Here is a 16,707-nt window from a genome sequence, read left to right on the forward strand (position 1 = left end):
GGGTACTTTGCCAATATCCTAACTCTATGACTCAAGCTATTTCCTTCTAAGGGACTGGAGAGGGATGCGGTTATTATTAGGAGCAATAACAATAGTATTAAAAATAGTCTAACAAAATTTAACTGTTTTTTAATGTGACTGAAGTAAAAAGTTGCTAAAAAGGGAAGGTAAAAGGAAACTGATATAAAAAGCAAAGCTTCCTTTCAAATTCAGAATTCACTACTCTGGGATCACTTGAACCCCTTAAGATCTTTGTCATTAAAGGTGGAGGTTCGGGGCGCCTGGGTGGCTCAGTCAGTTAAGCATCCGACTTCAGCTCGGGTCACGATCTCGCAATTTGTGAGTTCGAGCCCCGCGTCGGGCTCTGTGCTGACAGCTCAGAGCCTGGAGCCTGTTTCGGATTCTGTGTCTCCCTCTCTCTTTGCCCCTCCCCTGCCCATACTTTCTCTCTCTCTGTCTCAAAAATAAATAAAAACATTACAAAAATATTTAAAGGTGGAGGTTCATCTTATAGAGGAGTTCTATCCAAAGTCAGTGCTTAGAGTAAAATTGACTATACTCAGAATTTCCCCTGAAAATTGATTAGAAAGTTGCCACGATAGAGATGGACATAGTAACTCCTACCTTGGTGAGTCCAGACCTTCATTTTAATACCAGATAATGTATTTAGGACAGTAAATATATGTATCGTGTCTTCAAAACTAGAATCACCATCAACAAGATTCTCTTAAGAGGCACAAGAGAATTGAGAAAGAATGAGAAAAAAAAGCATTCTCATCTCCCATTCTACATACATTAAGTCAAATAGACCCTCTCGATTCTAAAACTTGAGGACGCAATATACATGAGGTGGTTCATATAGTTGAGGCCAAAATCCAAACTCAAATCTGTTCAGGAAGGGTCCTCACCACATCTCCGCTTCCATCTCGTTCCTGTTATCTCACTCCATTTTAATGTCTATTCCCATCACTCCAGAAAAACAGTACTTGGCTCAAACTCCAACGATGACCTCCTGCCACTTCATCCAATGGACCTGCTTCAGTTTGACTCTGAAGTGAATTCTTACAGCAGCATTTGGCTACACCAACTGTCAGGTTTTTCTTCTCCCACTGACACTCTAATGTCCTTTACTGACTTACCTTCCTCCACAAAGTCTATAAGATGTTAATATTAGAACGGGGCTCCCTTGGGGCACCTGGGTGGCTCAGTCGGTTAAGCCTCTGACTCTTGCTTTCGGCTCAGGTCATGAGCTCATGGTTTGTGAGTTCGAGCCCTACACTGGGCTTTACACTGACAGTGCAGAGCCTGCTTGGAATTCTCTCTCTCTCCCTCTCCCTCTGCCCCTCCCCTGCTTGATCTCTCTCTCTCTCTCTCTCTCTCTCAAGAAATAAAATTTTTTTAAATAAAGAACTGGGCTCCCTTTTCTTTCTCCCCATAAGTGGTCTCCTCAATACCCAGAGCTGTAATTAGTATTGGTAAGCCGTTAACCCTTGGACATTCTAGCTAGACCTCCTGTTCGAAGTCTAGAACAGGATATGTATCTACCATCAACTTGGCAGTTCCAAATGTCCATCACAAAATGTCAAAAACAACTCATGATCTTCCCCCGAGACCTGCTCCTCAGTCTGGATCTCAATGAATGGCACTACCCTCCATTCAGTTTTACCAGCTAAAAACCTGACCTTCACCCTTGAACCCACAGGGGCCATCCACTCTCCACTTCTCTCCCTCTCCACTGCAACATCCATCCTATCATACAACTCTCCAGATGAAAATCCTTAAGTGGTTTCTATGGCTCTTAGCCCATAATTACATTTCCTAACTTGGCTTACCAAATCCTGGAAGATCTGGCTCTTGGCCTGCCTTCTCAGCCTCACTTTCCCCACTCTTTTTCCCTCTTTATGGTCTGATCCTGTATGAACCAGACTAATGCCATTTTGGACAAATCCACCATGATGACCACCCTGACCTGAAGCCTTCTAGAGCACAACCCCAGTTCCACATTCTTTCCTTTACTTAACCACATCCTTAAGTACACCCTCGGGATAATGTCCTCGCTCTGTCTTGGAGCTATGACTATGACACATACATATTCTCAAACATTCTCCTCCTGTGTGGTCTCCTAGCACCTACTTCCCAGCCTCTAGGGCTACAAAAGGAGGTCTTATGGGAGGTGATGTTGTGGGATCTACTAGTCTTGCTGCCACCCAAGACATGCTTCTATCTGTAAATCCTCTTAGTAAACCATTTCTGTCAAGCTGGACTTAGCCTTTTTCTTCAGTGTTATGGCTCTTTCAGCCTTTGGAGGTGTTTGGTATATACCTCCCTTTCGTGGAACGGGTCCCATCTCTGCCTGGAATTCTCTATCCCAACCTCCCCCTCCTTCCCCTGCTTACCTCCTCACTGTGACTCTCACTCAGTTCATCGTTTGCTGAGAAAAAGTATCTCTTTGCCCAGTCTTGTCACTTTTATTCAATATAGCATTGGAAGTCCTAGCCAGAAGAAGAAAGAAATAAAAGCAAAAAAAAAAAAAAAAAAAAAAAAAAGTAAAAGGTATCCAAATTGGAAACGAAGAAGTACAACCATTGCTATTTGTAGACATGACATTATGTCTATATATCATATGACATGATATTATATATAGAAAACCCGAGAGACTTCACCAAAAAACTGTTAGAACTAATCAACAAATTCAGTAAAGTTGCAGGATGCAAAATCAACATACAAAATCTGTTGCATTTTTATACACTAATAGTGAACTATCAGAAAGAGAAATGAGAACAATTACATTGACAAGCGCATCAAAAAAATACCTAGGAATAAACATAACCAAGGAAGAGAAAAACCTGCACACTGATAAGACATTAATAAAAAAAATTGAAGACACAAATAAGTGGAAAGTATGCTGTGCTCATCATTTGGAAGAATTAATTTTGCTGAGATGCTGCTACTACCCAAAGCAATCTACAGAATCAGTGCGATCCCTATCAAAATTCCAATGGAATTTTTCATAGAACAAACAATCCTAAAATTTGTATGGAACAACAAAACACCCCTAATAGCCAAACCAGTCTTGAGAAAGAAGAACAGAGCTGGAGGCACCATGCTTCCTGATTTCAAACTATATTAACAAAGCTAATCAAGTCAGTATGGTATTGGTATAAAAACAGACACATAGATCAATTAAACGGAACAGATAGCCCAGAAATAAATACACACATATATCAATTAATTTACAACAAAACAGCCAAGATTTAAAAAATGGGAAAGAACAGTCTCTTCAGTTAATGGTGCTGGGAATGCTAGACAGCCACATGCAGAAGAACGAAACTAAATAACTCTCTTAGGCCATATACACAAATTAACTAAAAATGGATTAATGACTTGAATATAAGACTTGAAACCATAAAACTCCTACAAGAAAACATAGGCAGTAAGCTCCTTGACATTGGTCTTGGCAATGATTTTTCTTTTGGATTTGACACCAAAGGTAAAAATAAGCACATGGGACTACCTCAAACTAAAAAGCTTCTGCACAGCAAAGGAGCCCATCAACAAAAGAAAAGGCAACCTACAGAAAGGAAGAAACATTTGCAAATCACTTATCTGATAAGGGGCTAGTATCTGAAATATGTGAAGAACTCATACAACTCAAGAGCAAAGAAAAAAAACCCATGAGATTAAAAAATGGACAGAAGATCTGCATAGACATTTTTTCAAAGAAGATATACAGATATCCAACAGGTACGTAAAAAGATGTTCAACAGCACTGATCATCAGGTAAATGCAAATCAAAACCACAAGGAGATATCACCTCACACCTGTCAGAATGGCGATTATCAAAAAGACAAGAAGACATAAGAAGTGTTGGTGAGGACATGGAAATAAGGCAACCCTTGTCCACTGCTGGTAGAAATGTAAATTAGTGCAGTCACTATGGAAGACAGTATGGAGGTTCCTCAAAAAAATTAAAAATAGAATTACCAACTGGTCCAGCAATTCCACCTCTGTGTATTTATCTGAAGAAAACAAAACACTAATTTGGGAAGATACATGCACCCCTTTGTTCACTGCAGCATTATTTACAATAGGCAAGACATGGAAACCTAAATGTCCATCAACAGATGAATGGATCAAGAAGATATGGTGTGTATAGAATGGAGTATTATTCAGCTGTAACAAAAAGAAAGAAATCTTGCCATTTATGACAACATGGAGGGACCTTAAGACCGTTACGCTAAACGAAATAAATCAGACAGAGAAAGACAAATACCGTGTGATCTCACTTATGTGTGGAATCTAAAAACAGAAGAATCAAAAACAACAAAAGAAAAAGTGATCTCATAGATACAGAGCACAAATTGGTGGTTGCCAGGGTTGGAGGGTAAGGGGGTAGGCAGAATGAATAAAGGGGTTTAGAAGGTACAAATTTCCAGTTATAAAATAAATGTCATGGGGAAATAATATACAGCATAGTAACTACAGTTAATAACACTGTACTGCATATTGGAAAGTTGCTAAGAGAGGAAATTTAAAAGTTCTTATCATAAGAAAAAAATTGTAACTGTGTGATAATAAACATTTACTAGACTTACTGTAGTGATCGTTTTGCTATATACACAAATATCAAATCACTATGTTGTACACCTAAAACTTACATAACGTTTTATGTCAGTTGCACCTCCATAAGAAGGAAAAGGGATCTTCTCATTCCAAGGATGTGATCAGGTTCCATTAGAAATTCCCAGGACACCACCACATTTTCTTCATGGCACTTATTACAGCTTATATTTAGATACTCGTGTGATGCTTATTAATCCATTTCTCCCCATTACACTATAAACTTCACAAGGGAAGCTATGGTAGTCACCATTGATTCTCCAGCACATAACTGCCACATGGGTGCAGCCTACCTGGTGAAGGAATGAATTACTTCCTGGGATTTAAAAAATAGACTATTCTGAAGTTCTAGGGTAGCCTTTCCCTCCCTCGTTTTTAGATACCCCCCCCCCCCCCGGCCCCCCGCCATGTACATCAATGAATTAACACTGACCAAACACAGCTTTAGGGTAAAGCATATAACCCGATACTATAGGGAAAATGTGAAGTAAAATAGACAGTGACCGTTTTCAAAGAACCTAGAATAGCTGGTCTACAGCTCTGGCGGAAATTCTAAGTCAGTAGGCCATTTTCTCTTCAAGCCTCGCAAAGACATTCCTTCTGTCATCAGTCATGGACAGAAGAGCCGGATAGTGTTTGGGCTCACCCAAATGTTGAATAAGCACGGAGCTTGCCTCAGCTTTTCTTACCCTATTCACATCACAGCTCCATCAATACTGCGCCACAACAGTTCTAAAGTACTGTCTCCTATGCCTGCAAGCCTGCATTTCCCCAAGGAGATACCCTAGAACACTAATTCCATCATTTACTCTGGGCCAAACGGTTTCCATTGTCATATAATTTTGAGAAACACAGTGTTAAGCGAAATTAAAGTGTTCCCCCATAGAATCTCTCAGAATCATTAGTGTACTAATGCGCATGACCAATCTCTGAGAATATTATGTTTTTCCCAAATGTTTAAAACCATGGAATCCTCTTTTCAAGCGATATAATTTGGGACTAAGTGTCCTGAAAACACACTTGGAAACCCGGTGTTGAGAGTTTGAACATACACTGAAGGGATCCTGTATGCCTGTAAGCCCAGCCTGCAGTAGAAATTTAAGCTGGAACCAAAGGTGAGGTTTCAAAGTTAAAATGTCAGGGCACCTGGGGAGCTCAGTCAGTTAAGCGTCTGACTCTTGATTTCAGCCCAGGTCATGATCTCACGGTTCATGAGATCGAGCCTTGTGGCGGGCTTCATCTCAAGGGTCATGATCCAGCCCACTTGGGTTTCTCTCTCTCCCTTTCTCTCTGCCCCTCCCCTGCACACACACACACACACACACACACACACACTCTGTCTCTCTCTCAAAATAATTTTTAAAAAGTTAAAAAGCCATGACACTTGCAAATAAAGGAGGGGATATTTACTGATTCAGCTCAGTATAGCTCTTCATACCCTCACTTTCTAACTTCCATTTGTAAAATTAATTTAATTCAATATGGCAGAGTGTATAAGTAAAAGCTACCTTCAATCTCAGAGACCTTTCTTTGGGGTTGCATTTCCACACTCTTTTTTAGTTCTTTCAGCTAAGTTTTTATTTTACTCATGGCCAGATTGCATAGGTCAGACTCTCCCTTCCCTCTTATCCCTGTCTGGACCAATATTTGTCTGTTATCTTTCTGTAGACCAGTTACATATGTGAAACGTGTTTGCAACTCAGAGGGCAGCTCATGAGAGCCTGCCAACTCTCTGTTCAGCTGGATTTTAGCCAACCCACACACAGCTTTGGGCCTAGCTCATGACCCATAGGCAGTCATCACCTCCAGGAAACACATCGGCCTTTGTGGGCTTTCCTTCACTAAGAGTAAATCCAAGAAGATCTCAAGGGCATTAGGAGAATCCTAATTTAGGGGGCTCCATTATAGACATTGCATGTAAGTATGTTTAAAATTAATGGCATTTCCTAAGTCTTGGCAGACTTGGACATAACTGCATATAATCCTTTTCGTCTCTGCCTGCTTCCCTCTCTGTGTTAATGGCATTGCCTTTTTGAGTGTTCTTTTCCATCTTAATGTTTCTTGGAAGACAGAAATTCCGCTGAGGATCTCACTTCGTGCCAGTAGTATTTTCTTCTTCACTTACATCTTTGAATTTCAATGGTGCTGGTAATGGTCTTTGGCTACTTGTACCTATTAACCCTTCCATTTCTTGGCTTAAAATCAATATATATTTTTGTTAAAGATTCCCAAGGGAGAGAGAGAGAGAGAGGTGACTCTGTGAGCTACCTCCATATAAATGCATTTTGTTTACCCCCAGCACATCTTGCTATACCTACTGAATCTAATGTTTGGACTCGATTATAGGTGAAATTTCCACATTCTTGTTCTTGCCCACAGGCTTCATTATTCAGCAGTGTGTTTTCCTGCCCTCCAGTAAACAGCATGCATCGTAGTATTAGACTATTTACTAGGCAGTCTCTAAACAAACATGGCTTGAATCAAATGGACTGAAAGCTCAAAGTTTTATGGTTTCAGAAAGGTACGAGGGACAGAAATCTGCTTTGTTGCCCCATAGCACTAAGCTTAGAAAAGCCAAATGATTATGATGGAGATACAGAGACGCCAAAAAAAAAAAATCACTTCCGAAGTAGAGCCTGGTAACCTTAGAGAGAAATCAATAAGGAGTCCTTGGACCTGTTCAAAGAGTATGTTCAAAGGAATCAGGAATCTGATGAAAAAGGAGCCAAAATCTGGTTAGGAAAGGCTGGGGCAGGGCCAAAGATTCTGCATTTCAAACAACCTAGGCCATGCTGCTGCTGCAATGCCCAGACCACACTTTGGCCAACAAGGCTTTCTAGAAGTGTTAGAAAAGACCATCCCAAGTCCCACCCCAGATCTGCCTCACCAGAAGTTGCATGTGGACAAGATCCCAGGTCTCCAGGTGGTTCACATGCACATTCAAGTTTGAAAAGCACTCCTATCTTTTATTCCGAAGTCCTTTTTCCTAAGGGCCCTCCCATTTTGTTTGACTACTCATCAACCCCTTGGCTCCAACAGTTGTGACCAGAAGCTATATGCTCTGTTTATTTTGTTAGCTAAATATTTTGTGGGCATTTATGTTATGTATGGATATCCTTTAAAGTGAACTAAACATTTATTGAGTGTTCTCTAGATGCTCAGGGAATCACAGCTTTCAGGTGGGGTAGCCCCGGCCCAGATTCAACATATGAGGAATCACTTACAGAAGTGGAGATATTTTTGTCATGAAACTTCATCTTCTACTTTGATAACTTAAAAGATGACATGGGGGTGCCTGGGTGGCTCAGTCGGTTGAGCGTCCGACTTCGGCTCAGGTCATCATCTCACGATTTGTGAGTTCAAGCCCCATGTCAGGCTCTGTGCTGACAGCTCAGAGCCTGGAGCCTGCTTCGGATTCTGTGTCTGTCTCTCTCTCTCTCTCTCTCTCTCTCTCAAAAATAAATAAAACATAAAAAAAAAATTTTTTAAAAGATAACACGGACATTTCCCCAGCTGGTCGTGTCCCGGAAATCCATAAACTCCAGGTGCATTTACCGTGAGTAATCCTACATGAAACTGGTATATCCTGACAAAAACATTCCACAGGTAAGGACTCCCCATTAGCAAGTACCATCAAGGATTCCAACTAGCCAATCTCTAAGATTTGTTCAGGTCATTTCTCCTTCATGTGTCCCCAGGGTGGGCAAAGCTGGATTGCAGATCAGCTGCTGAGTCTTTTCTTCCCACTTGCATAGACGTTGTCATGCTGGGAGCTGGCTGATGAAGTGTTCTATTAGCATGTGGGCTTCTCAGAGTTGAAATGACAGAGGAGACAAATTTCTAAACGGCCTATGTGGAAAATAACTGACCCTATTCTAACAAAACTCATCCTGGAAATGTGGCATCTGAAGCAGGGGAGGCACTCAATAAATATTTGTTACATAAATGAAAAAGCAAATATGCCTCAGGGCAAACAGCTTCAAGCACTAACCATAATACATCCCTGCATGGGGCTTGAGGACAGTAGTGGTTAACCCACTTCCATACTGGCGGGAGCATACCCCTGTGGAGGGTTCATCTTGCACAGTCAAAAATGCAGGGTGTGCCCTAACCTCTATTTGGCAGAGTTCAGTTGTTAGAACTTCTGGTGTGATCGCTAGTAATAAATGGCTCTATGTTTATTCTCATTTCAAAAATCACTTTGATATTTAGCTTTGCAAAACTAATTCAGATGTTTAATGCTCCACTGAGAATTAATGGATTCACTTAATGTTCAAAACCCATTAGCACAAGAGAGCTTATTCTGGGGACCAATTATTCAACATCCTGAGGCTCTCCAGAGCACATATAAAAGATACTTCAACAGGTGCCGTTTGCAACTTTCTACCACAGTAGGATGGTCCTTGGAAGCAGAAACTACTACCCAGACTCTCTCCTGGTAATCATTCCTATTAAGCGAGTATGTTTCATTTAGGTGGTAAGTAAATGGATTTTGCTTTGCTGGATCTGCGACATCACTCTGTTTGTTTATCTCCTTTAAATAAACCATAACTCTACTAACTGGTTTTCTTGTATTTTCTTTTTTTTATGTTTATTTTTGAGAGAGAGAGACAGAGACAGAGTGTGAGCGAGGGAGGGGCAGAGAGAGAGAGAGAGAGAGAGAGAGAGAGGGAGACACAGAATCTGAAGCAGGCTCCAGGCTCTGAGCTGTCAGCACAGAGCCCGACGTGGGGCTCGAACTCACGAATTGCAAGATCATGACCTGAGCTGAAGTCGGATGCTTAACCGACTGAGCCACCCAGGTGCCCCTGTTTTCTTCTATTTTCTAATAAAAAAAGGATTCCTGAAACTAAGGCTAACTACCAAGTATTCCCAGCATGGGAAAAAAGGGCAGGGCTTATAGATTATGATAGGCCCAAAGAAATGTCATCAGAAAGCAGATGGGAAAGTAGAGTTGTTGTGTATAGTGTAACAACTTTGCCTGCCACTCATACAGTGAGAATAGAAGGGCAAGTTTACATCTACAAACAGGCTCTACAAATAGCCACTGGACAAAAGCAGCAACTCTCAGTCTTTGCTGCCAACACAAAGATTAGATTTCCTCTTCTCAAATGACAAAAGTGCTGGGTTGGACGGGAAAGGGCTTTTGGCTCAAAAAGCCCTTTGAGTAGACAGTGGGATGTGGAGAATATTATGTCAGAGATTCAGCTCTTCAGCTTAGGAAATATGGGACCTGTGAAATTCACACTTGGCTGCAAATCCAGGCACCTCCCACAAATACTCAGAATGGTTTTGAACTGTTAAAAAGAAGACAACAGAACCAAAATGGAGTTGCTTATGCTAAGTCCCACATCACCAAACTAAGACTGAATTACAATTCTGGCTCTTGCAGAAATGGAATCTTAAACCAGGCATTCAGGAATCACCTGATCAGCACTAGTTAGGTAATCTTCCTGATAGACACCTCTGTCATCCCCCATCCCCTGAAGGAAAGTAAACTTGCAAGAACCAACTCACTTTTTTGTCTAGTCTAACTTTCTCGTTCCTACTCCTGTCACCTGACCTTTACTGCCCACCTGCTTATACTCACCGATCTTTGTCCTACATTTTTCCTTAAGCTTCTCTTCATAGGTTATCTCTTAACTCAGGCAAATGGAAATCAAAACCACCCATCAAACCAATAGTGACTGCCCTGACAAGATCTCCAGCTGGCCCAGACAACCCAGACCAGTTTGAGCATGACCCCCAACTCGTAACCACACAGATGGACCATGGAGTGACCTCTAGAGTAACTGACAATTACCTCTACCCCATTATAATATTAAAATCTCCATCCAAGGAGGAGTACAACCCTCATTTACATAACAACCTCATGCCCCCCTCTACATCTGATGAAAAGAATCTTCTGTTTAAATATTCATCCTAACCCTAAATAAAAGGAACCCAGCCGTCATTGCTCAGGGAGTTATGGCTTTGGAAGTTATCCCCCACGATCTCCTTATTTGTTACAAATAAAGCTGACTTTTTGCCACAACTCTACCTGGTCCATCTGTGACTCACCAAGGAGCCTGCTCACGTTGGTCCGGTTAGAAATTTGGTGACCCAGATAGGACTACTGTCCTTCTGAAGTTTTGCTCCCTGGTTCCCTGGTTTTCAGAGGATAGAGCAGTGGGCAGCAACAACTCACCTAGGCTAACCTGTTCAAGCTACTGGGGGCAGGGGCAGATTCCTTGTAGGGACTCTCCCTTCTTGATGCTTGTGACTGCCAGCCTGGTGTTCTGTCCTCACCTGAAATCCAGTGGCCACTCTGATTCCTTTCATTAAGAAGGATTTCTGTTGGGATAAGTCATGCCAGGTCTGTGACATGGCTTTTAGAGATAAAACTACGGTGGTCTCATAAAGTCTAGGCAAGCCAGAATAACAGTCAGAATACTCTGGGGGATTGAACAATTGATTAGAGACAAAGCAGTCATCCCCAGGTGACAGAAGATCATAGGATCCAGCTCTTTCAGAGGCTTGGATGCTCCAACCTAGCGAAATGGAAATGGGAGTGGTCTAACAGAGATTAGTCTAGGGTCTAGGTGATTGAAGGAAATCTCAGTCCCACCTGGTTGTTTGGTCTGTTTATTGTTGTTCCCTGTTTAAATCTCCACCCTGGCTGCTTGGCCCTTGTGTACCTCCTCCTTCCCTCACAACCCTGGACAATGGACGCAGCAGCCATTTGGGTCACTGGAAGCATGCAGTGGGAACAGGCAAGAGTTCTATGTAATTGGTTAAAAGACAAGTGGTTGTAAAAAATTGGGTATTCTAAAACTGAGAAAGATAAAAACTAACCCAAATGTTTTTCAAGTTCACAGGATCTGGGATAATCTTTGGTAAATTAAAACAGACATGTCTTTGGGAGTCATCAACATCAAATGTAATAGTAAACTTTCATTCTACCTGAATTTACTCTATTTTTCTATTTATTAGTTACATTCACAGTGTAAACTTTTAAATAGCTTTCAGAATCTTTGGTAATCTAAAACTTTGAAGGTTTGCTAAGTTAAATGACAAATTGGGTTGAATTCATTGGATATTTAAATCTTTTCCAAATAAGATTACTGAATGTAGGTTTGTCTGCTTTTGGCTTCTTATTACAGAGAAACTGAGGATACTTGGGTCTGTTAGTGAACATATTTTATGCTTTCTTGAAAGTTGTACCATGAAAAAAGCATGTTTCTAGAAATTGTGAAATATATTCATAATTTTGGCAATCTAAAGAATTCTGGTGCAATAGGCATTTCACAACTGGTTACTACTTAGTTTTCACTGTAATTGAGACTGCTAGAAATAAGGGAAGTGACTCTGTATGTAAAAAAAAAAAAAAAAAAAGATGTGTTTTTGATAAGATATAAGGAATGGGAATACTTTTTTGTTGAGAAAAAAGAAAGTAACTTTGTCCTAAAATGAAACTGATTACTTAGAGGAGGCTTAGGACAAAATCTAAATGTAAAAAGAAAGTTGTAGAAGGTTTGTGAATGAAAGGCTTTAGAAAAGAATTTTATGTGTAGTCATGACTAAGATTGAAATGAATGGATTTTAAAAGTACACTGGTGTAAGATTGGAATTCTGTTTTTCTATTAAAAAGGCAAAGTTTTCTTGGATTATTAGTCTGCTCTTGATAAGAAATTGTAAACAAAGGGTTTTTTCCCCCGCCTATTCTTTATCTGCCCAGAAAGTCTGTTTCTGTTTTGTCTTTAACAGGTCTTCGATTACGTAAGAGCACTGAAACTTCTTAATATTAAAGCAGTTAAGCTTTGCTAACTATATTACCTTCTGTAATATCTCTTATTGTCATCTTGGGTAAATACAAGTTTATAATAATCTGTAATCCTATTTAGGCATGCACTTTAAAACCTTCTGAGGTTTTTAACAAACTTTTCAAGATTTGAACTCCAAATGAAGTCTTTTGACAGTTCTAAGAGGGAAGTTTATAGCAATACAGGTCTACCTCAAAAAGCAAGAAAAATCTCAAATCAACAACCTAACCTTACACCTAAAAGAGCTAGAAAAAGAACAACAAACAAAACCCCCAAAGAGCAGAAGGAAGAAAATAATAAAGATTAGAGCAGAAATAAATGATATAGAAACTAAAAACAAAAACAAAAACAAACAAAAAAACAACAGAACATATCAATGAAGCCAGGAGCCGATTCTTTGAAAAGATCAATAAAATTGATAAATCTCTAGCCAGACTTATCAAGAGAGAGGGGAGAGAGAGAGAGGGAGAGAGAGAGAAAAAAAAACCCCACATAAATAAAACCACAAATAAAAGAGGAAAAATACCAACATCACAAAAATACAAACAATTGTAAGAGACTATTATGAAAAATTATATGCCAACAAATTGGACAACCTAGAAGAAATGGACAAATTCCTAGAAACATATTACCTACCAAAACTGAAAACAGGAATAAATAGAAAATTTGAACAGACCAATTACCAACAAGAACATTGCTGGTACAGGAAATCAAAAAAACTTCCAACAAACTAAACTCCAGGACCAGATGGCTTCACAGGTGAATTCTACCAAACATTTAAAGGGTTAATACCTATTCTTTTCAAACTTTTCCAAAAAATAGAAAAAGAAGGAAAAGTTCCAAATTCATTCTGACAGTTACCCTGATACCAAAACAGATTTAATAAAGCACCACAAAAAAAAGAGAGAGAACTAAAGGCCATCTCTGATGAATACAGATGCGAAAGTCCTCAACAAAATACTAGCAAACCAAATCATCAATACATTAAGTAAATCATTCACCACAATCAAGTGGGATTTATTCCTAGGATGCAAGGGTAGTTCAATATCCGCAAATCAATCAACATGACACATCACATCAATAAAAGAAAGGGTAAAAAACCATAGGATCATGAGAATAGATGCAGAAAAAGCATTTGACAAAGTACAAAATTCATTCATGATTAAAAAAAAAAAAACCCTCAACAAAGTAGGTCTAGGGGGAACATACCGCAACAGAATAAAGGCCTTGTATGAAAAACCGACAGAAAACATCATACTCAATGGGGAAAAACTGAGAGCTCTTTCCCTAAGGGCAGGAACAAGACAAGGATGTCCACTGTCACCACTTTCATTCAATATAGTACTTGAAGTCCTAGCCACAGCAATCAAACAACAAAAAGAAATAAAAGGGATCCAAACTGGTAAGGAAGAAATAAAGCTTTCACTATTTGCAGATGACATGATACTATATATAGAAATCCCTAGAGACTCCACCAAAAAAGTAGTAGAACTGATAAATTAACTAAGTCAAGTCGCAGGATACCAAATCAATGTACACAAATCTGTGGCATTCCTACACACGGATAATGAGGCAGCACAAAGGGAAATTAAGAAAACAATCCCATTTACAATTGCACCCAAAATAGTAAACTATCTAGGTATAAACTTAACCAAAGAGGTGAAATACCTGTACTCTGAAAACTATAAAACATTGATGAAACAAATTCAAGACAACACAAAGAAATGGAAAGACATCCCATGCTTATGGATTGGAAGAACAAATATTGTTAAAATGTCTACACTACCCAAAGCAATGCACAGATTTAATGCAATCCCTATCAAAATACCAACAACATTTTTTTATACAACTAGAACAAGCATTCCTAGAATTTGTATGGAACCACAAAAGACCCTGAATAGCTAAAGCAATCTTGAAAAAGAAATACAAAATTGGAGGTAGCACAATTCCAGACTTCAAATTCTATTACAAAGCTGTAGCAATCAAAACAGTATGGTACTGGCATAAAAATAGACACATACAATAGAGCATGTGACTCTTGATTTGGGGGTCATGAGTTTGAGCCCCATGTTGGGTGTAGAGATTACTTTAGAAAAAATTAATTTAAAAATAGACACATATCAACGGAACAGAAAGGAAAACCCAGAAATAAAGCAACAATTATATGGTCAATTAATTTCCAACAAAGAGGAAAGAATATAGAACATACAATGGGAAAAAGTCTCTTCAACAAATGGTGCCGGGAAAACTGGACAACTGCATGCAAAAGTATGAAGCTGGACCACTTTCTTACACCATACACAAAAATAAACTCAAAATGAATCAAAGACCTAAATATGAGACCAGAAACCATAAAAATCCTGGAAGAGAGCACAGGCAGTGATTTTTTTGACATCAGCTGTAGCAACATTTTTCTAGATAGGTCTCCTGAAGCAAGGGAAATAGAAGCAAGATAAACTATTGGGACTACACCAAAACAAAAAGTTTCTATGCAGCAAAGGAAACAGTCAACAAAACTAAAAGGCAAGCAATCTACCGAATGGGAGAAGATGTCTGCAAATGACATACCTGATAAAGGGTTAGTGTACAAAATATATAAAGAACTGATACAGCTCAACACCCCAAAAACAAATAATCCAATTAAAAAATGGGCAGAAGAAATGAATAGCCATTTCTCCAAAGAGACATCCAGATGGCCAACAGACACATGAAAAGATGCTCAACATCACTCATCACCAGGGAGATGCAAATAAAAACTACAACGAGATGTCCTCTCACACCTGTTAGAATGGCTAAAATAAAAAACACAAGAAAGAGCAAGTGTTGATGGCAATGTGGAGAAAAAGGAAACCTTGTGCACTGTTGGTAGGAATGCAAACTGGTGCAGCCACTGTGGAAAATGGTATGGAGTTTCCTCGAAAGGTTAAAAATAGAACTACTCTACAATCCAATAATCGCACTAATGGGTATTTGCCAAAAAATACAAAAACACTCATTCAAAGGGATACATACACCTCTATGTTTATAGCAGCATTATTTACAATTGCCAAACCTTGGAAGCAGCCCAAGTGTCCATCAATAAATTAATAAAGAAGATGTGGTATATATACAAAATGGAATATTATTCAACCAATAGAATGAAATCTTGCCCTTTGCAACAATATGGATGGAGCTAGAGAATATAATGGTAAGTGAAATAAGTCAGAGAAAGACAAATACTGTACGATTTCACTCCTATGTGGAATTTAAGAGACAAAACAAACAAGCAAAGTAAAAAAGAAAAGAGAGAGAGAGAGAGAGAAACCAAGAAATAAACTCTTAACTACAGAGAACTGATGGTTACCAGAGGGGAGATGGGTGGGGGGGGGATGGGTGAAACAGGTGATGGGGATTAAGGAGTGAGCTTGTCATGATGAGCAAAGGTTGATATATGGAATTGTTGAATCACTATATTGTATACCTGAAACTAATATAACACTGTATGTTAACTAAATTGGAATTAAAAATTTAAAGTTAATTAGGGGTGCCTGGGTGCTTTGTGGGTTGAGTGTCCAACGTCAGCTCAGGTCATGATCTTACAGCTCATGAGTTCAAGCTCCACATCAGACTCTTTAATGACAGCTCAGAGCCTGGAGCCTGCTTCAGATTCTGTGTCTCCCTCTCTGCCCCTCCCCTGCACATGCTCTGTTTCTCGCTCTCAAAAATAATAAACATTAAAAAAATTTTTAAGTTAATTAAAAATGGAAAAAAATAAATGAAGCCCTTTAACTAATTAGGCTTGTTTATTTGGTATGTTATGTTACATGGGAAACATGGTCAAACAAATGATGATACACCTTAGGTTCTATTACATGGGTAAATGCTATAACTGTTCTAGAAATTATATGAAAGCCTTAAAGTTTTAATATGTTCTTATATAAAGTCATCACTTGACATTCTAATTAATGAAGTATTGTGTGTCACAGAAATAACTAGATTTCCTTGTCAATTGCATTATAACAAACTCTTCAGATTTTTAACCATGCCCATTTTTGAGTTTTTCTTTGTCATTTATAATTATTGTTCTGATGCTTTTGCCAAATGTATCTTGTCTTCCAGGAGATTCATGAAAAGAACTCTGTGACAAACACATGTTTTTGATACCTTTTAAGATCATAAAACCGAGTAAGAATTTCCAGAACTAATGGAAAAGCTGCATTCAAATAGAACAAGAATTAGCAACACGGGACTGCATGAATTGAGGAGGATGATTATAGTTTTGATGACTCTTGTTTGAAACATTGCT

The sequence above is a fragment of the Panthera uncia genome, chromosome X (genome assembly GCF_023721935.1).
Source record: "Panthera uncia isolate 11264 chromosome X, Puncia_PCG_1.0, whole genome shotgun sequence".
Classification (NCBI taxonomy): Eukaryota; Metazoa; Chordata; class Mammalia; order Carnivora; family Felidae; genus Panthera; species Panthera uncia.